The sequence below is a fragment of the Triticum aestivum genome, chromosome 3D (assembly GCF_018294505.1).
Source record: "Triticum aestivum cultivar Chinese Spring chromosome 3D, IWGSC CS RefSeq v2.1, whole genome shotgun sequence".
NCBI lineage: Eukaryota > Viridiplantae > Streptophyta > Magnoliopsida > Poales > Poaceae > Triticum > Triticum aestivum.
In genome coordinates, this window is record NC_057802.1 from 555,571,218 (window position 1) to 555,577,217 (window position 6,000).

Sequence of the window (6,000 nt, forward strand, 5' to 3'; positions counted from 1 at the left end):
GGGGCCCACATGAACGTGGGTAGTGGGGGCAAGGCCCCACACCCCTGGTCAAGGCGCACCAAGATCCCACCTTAGAAGGAATAAGATCATATCCCGAAGGGATAAGATCAAGATCCCTAAAAAAGGGGGATAACAATCGGTGGGGAAGGGAAATGATGGGATTTCTTTCCCCCACCTTTGCCAACGCCCCAATGGACTTGGAGTGCAAGAAACCAGCCCCCTCCACCCCTATATATAGTGGGGAGGCGCATGGGAGCAGCACCCCAAGCCCCTGGCGCCTCCCTCTCCCTCCCGTGACACCTCTCCCTCTCGCTGAGCTTGGCGAAGGCCTGCCGAGATCCCCGCTGCTTCCACCACCACGCCGTCGTGCTGCTGGATCTCCATCAACCTCTCCCTCCCCTTGTTGGATCAAGAAGGAGGAGACGTCTTCCCAACCGTACGTGTGTTGAACGCGGAGGTGCCGTCCGTTCGGCGCTCGGTCATCGGTGATTTGGATCACGACGAGTACGACTCCATCAACCCCGTTCACTTGAACGCTTCCGCTCGCGATCTACAAGGGTATGTAGATGCACTCCTCCCCTCTCGTTGCTAGCATCTCATAGATTGATCTTGGTGGTATGTAGAAAATTTTGAATTTCCGCTACGTTCCCCAACAGTGGCATCATGAGCCAGGTTTATGCGTAGATTCTATGCACGAGTAGAACACAAAGTAGTTGTGGGCGATGATTTGTTCAATTTGCTTACCGTTACTAGTCTTATCTTGATTCGGCGGCATCGTGGGATGAAGCGGCCCGGACCGACCTTACACGTACTCTTACGTGAGACAGGTTCCACCGACTGACATGCACTTGATGCATAAGGTGGCTAGCGGGTGTCTGTCTCTCCCACTTTAGTCGGATCGGATTCGATGAAAGGGTCCTTATGAAGGGTAAATAGCAATTGGCATATCACCGTTGTGGCTTTTGCGTAGGTAAGAAACGTTCTTGCTAGAAACCCATAGCAGCCACGTAAAACATGCAACAACAATTAGAGGACGTCTAACTTGTTTTTGCAGGGTATGCTATGTGATGTGATATGGCCAAAAGGATGTGATGAATGATATATGTGATGTATGAGATTGATCATGTTCTTGTAATAGGAATCACGACTTGCATGTCGATGAGTATGACAACCGGCAGGAGCCACAGGAGTTGTCTTAATTTATTGTATGACCTGCGTGTCAATGAAAACGCCATGTAATTACTTTACTTTATTGCTAACCGTTAGCCATAGTAGTAGAAGTAATAGTTGGCGAGACAACTTCATGAAGACACGATGATGGAGATCATGGTGTCATGCCGGTGACGAAGGTGATCATGCCGCGCCTCGAAGATGGAGATCAAAAGGCGCAAGATGATATCGGCCATATCATGTCACTTTATGATTTGCATGTGATGTTTGTCATGTTTACATCTTATTTGCTTAGAACGACGGTAGCATAAATAAGATGATCCCCCACTAAAATTTCAAGAGATGTGTTCCCCCTAACTGTGCACCGTTGCGAAGGTTCGTTGTTTCGAAGCACCACGTGATGATCGGGTGTGATAGATTCTAACGTTCGCATACAACGGGTGTTGACGAGCCTAGCATGTACAGACATGGCCCCAGAACACAAGCAAAACACTTAGGTTGACTTGACGACCCTAGCATGTACAGACATGGCCTCGGAACACAAGAGACCGAAAGGTCGAACATGAGTCGTATAGTAGATACGATCAACATGGAGATGTTCACCGATGATGACTAGTCCGTCTCACGTGATGATCGGACACGGCCTAGTCGATTCGGATCATGTATCACTTAGATGACTAGAGGGATGTCTATCTAAGTGGGAGTTCATTAAATAATCAGATGAACTTAATTATCATGAACATAGTCAAAAGGTCTTTGCAAATAATGTCATAGCTTACGCTTTAGTTCTACTAAGATATGTTCCTAGAGAAAATTTAGTTGAAAGTTGATAGTAGCAATTATGCGGACTGGGTCCGTAAACTGAGGATTGTCCTCATTGCTGCACAGAAGGCTTATGTCCTTAATGCACCGCTCGGTGTGCTGAACCTCGAGTGTCGTCTGTAGATGTTACGAAACATCTGACATACACGTTTTGATGACTACGTGATAGTTCAGTGTGTGATGCTAACGGTTTAAAATTGTGGCACCAAAGACGGTTTTGAAACGTCGCAATACATATGAGATGTTCCAAAGACTGAAATTGGGATTTCAGACTAATGCCCACGTCAAGAGGTATGAGACCTCTGACAAGTTTCTTAAGCCTGCAAACTAAGGGAGAAAAGCTCAATCGTTGAGCATGTGCTCAGATTGTCTGAGTACTACAATCACTTGAATCGAGTGGGAGTTAATCTTCCAGATGAGATAGTGATGGTTCTCCATAGTCACTGCCACCAACCTATTAGAGCTTCGTGATGAACTATAACATATCAGGGATAGACATGATGATCCTTGAGCAACTCGCGATGTTTGACACCGCGAAAGTAGAAATCAAAAAGGAGCATCAATTGTTGATGGTTAGTAAAACCACTAGTTTCTAGAAGGACAAGGGCAAGAAGGGATACTTCATGAAACGGCAAATCAGTTGCTGCTCTAGTGAAGAAACCCAAGGTTGAACCCAAACCCGAGACTAAGTGCTTCTGAAATGAGGGGAACGGTCACTGAAGCAGAACTACCCTAGATACTTCGTAGATGAGAAGGCTGGTAAGGTCGACAGAAGTATATTGGATATACATTATATTAATATGTACTTTACTAGTACGCCTAGTAGCACCAGGGTATTAGATACCGGTTCGGTTGCTAAGTGTTAGTAACTCGAAATAAAAGCTGCGGAATAAACGGAGACTAGCTAAAGGTGAGATGACGATATGTGTTGGAAGTGTTTCCAAGGTTGATGTGATCAAGCATCGCATGCTCCCTCTACCATCAAGATTGGGGTTAAACCTGAATAATTATTATTTGGTGTTTGCGTTGATCATAGACATGATTGGATTATGTTTATCGCAATACGGTTATTCATTAAAGGAGAATAATGGTTACTCTGTCTATTTGAATAATACCTTCAATGGTCTTGCACCTAAAATGAATGGTTTATTGAATCTCAATCGTAGTGATACACATGTTCATGCCAAAAGATATAAGATAGTAATGATAGTACCACATACTTGTGGCACTGCTACTTGAGTCATATTGGTATAAAACGCATGAAGAAGCTCCATGTTGATGGATCTTTGGACTCGCTCGTTTTTGAAAAGATTGAGACATGCAAACCATGTCTATTAGTATATATGCATGAAGAAAGTCCATACAGATGGATCATTTGGACTCACTTGATTTTGAATCACTTGAGACATGCAAATCATACCACATGGGCAAGATGACTGAAAGTCCTCGTTTTTAGTAAGATGGAACAAGAGAGCAACTTGTTGGAAGTAATACATTTGATGTGTGCAGTCCAATGAGTGCTGACGCACGCAGTGGATATCGTTATGTTCTTACTTCACAGATGGTTTGAGTAGATGCTGAGAATATTTACTTGATGAAACACAAGTCTGAATTATTGAAAGGTTCAAGTAATTTCAGAGGGAAGTTGAAGATCGTCGTGACAAGAGGATAAAATGTCTGTGATATGATCATAGAGATGAATATCTGAGTTACGAGTTTGGCACACAATTAAGAAATTGTGGAAATTGTTTCACGACTAATACCGCCTGGAACACCATATTGTGATGGTGTGTCCGAACATCATAACTGCACCCTATTGGATATGGTGCATACCATGATGTCTCTTATCGAATTACAACTATCGTTTATGGGTTAGGCATTAGAGACAACCGCATTCACTTTAAATAGGGCACCACGCAATTCCGTTGAGACGACACCGTATGAACTATGGTTTAGAGAAACCTAAGCTGTCGTTTCTTAAAAGTTTGGGGCTGCGACGCTTATGTGAAAAAGTTTCAGGCTGATAAGCTCGAACCCAAAGCGGATAAATACATCTTCATAGAATACCCAAAACAGTTGGGTATACCTCCTATTTCAGATCTGGAAGCAAAAGTTTCAGGCTGATAAGCTCGAACCCAAAGCGGATAAATGCATCTTCATAGAATACCCAAAACAGTTGGGTATACCTCCTATTTCAGATCTGGAAGCAAAAGTTTCAGGCTGATAAGCTCGAACCCAAAGCGGATAAATGCATCTTCATAGAATACCCAAAACAGTTGGGTATACCTCCTATTTCAGATCTGGAAGCAAAAGTGATTGTTTCTAGAAACGGGTCCTTTTTCGAGGAAAAGTTTCTCTCGAAAGAATTGAGTGGGAGGATGGTGGAGACTTGATGAGGTCATTGAACCGTCACTTCAACTAATGTGTAGCTGGGCACAGGAAGTTGTTCCTGTGGCACCTACACCAATTGAAGTGGAAGCTTATGATAGTGATCATGAAACTTCAGATCAAGTCACTACCAAACCTCATAGGACGACAAGGATGCGTACTACTTCAGAGTGGTACGTAATCCTTTTCTGGAAGTCATGTTGCTAGACAACAATGAACCTACGAGCTATGGAGAAGCGATGGTGGGCCCGGATTCTGACGAATGGCTCGAGGCCATAAAATCCGAGGGGATCCATGTATGAAAACAAAGTATAGACTTTGAAAGAACTACTTGATGGTCGTAAGGCTGTTGGGTACAGATGGATTTTAAAGGGAAGACAGACAATGATGGTAAGTGTCACCATTAAGAAAGCTCGACTTGTCGTTGAGATGTTTTCCGGCAAGTTCAAGGAGTTGACTGCGATGAGACTTTCTCACTCGTAGCGATGCTAAGAGTCTGTTAGAATTATATTAGCAGTTACTGCATTATTTATGAAATCTTGCAGATAGCATGTCAAAACATTGTTTCCTCGATGATTTTCTTGAGGAAAGGTTGTATGTGATACAACCAGAAGGTTTTGTCAATCCTGAAAGATGCTAACAAGTATGCAAAGCTCCAGCAATCCTTCTAAGGATTGGAGTAAGCATCTCGGAGTTGGAATGAACGCTTTGATGAGATGATCAAAGATTTTGGGTTTATACAAAGTTCATGAGAAACTTGTATTTCCAAAGAAGTGAGTGGGAGCACTATAGAATTTTTGATGAGTATATGTTGTTAACATATTGTTGATCAGAAATGATGTAGAATTTCTGGAAAGCATCCAGGGTTATTTGAAAAGTGTTTTTAATGGAAAACCTGGATTAAGCTACTTGAACATTGAGCATCAAGATATATAAGGATAGATCAAAAACGCTTAATAGTACTTTCAAATGAATACATACCGTGACAAGATTTTGAAGGAGTTCAAAATAGATCAGCAAAGAATGAGTTCTTGGCTGTGTTACAAGGTGTGAGTATTGAGTAAGACTCGAGACCTGACCACGGCAGAAGAAAGAGAAAGGACGAAGGTCGTCCCCTATGCTTTAGACGTAGGCTCTACAATATGCTATGCTGTGTACCGCACCTGAAGTGTGCCTTGCCATGAGTTAGTCAAGGGGTACAATAGTGATCCAGGAAGGGATCACATGACAGCGGTCGAACTTATCCTTAGTATCTAGTGGACTAAGGAATTTTCTCGATTATGGAGGTGGAAAGGGGGTTCGTCGTAAAGGGTTACGTCGATGCAAACTTTGACACTAATCCGGATGACTCTGAGTAGTGAACCGGATTCGTATAGTAGAGCAGTTATTTGGAATAGCTCCAAGTAGCGCGTGGTAGCTGCATCTACAAGATGACATAGAGATTTGTAAAGCACACACGGATCTGAATGTTGCAGACCCGTTGACTAAAACCTCTCTCGTAAGCATAACATGATCAAACCCTAGAACTCATTGAGTGTTAATCACATGGTGATGTGAACTAGATTATTGACTCTAGTAAACTCTTGGGTATTAGTCACATAGCGATGTGAACTTTGAGTG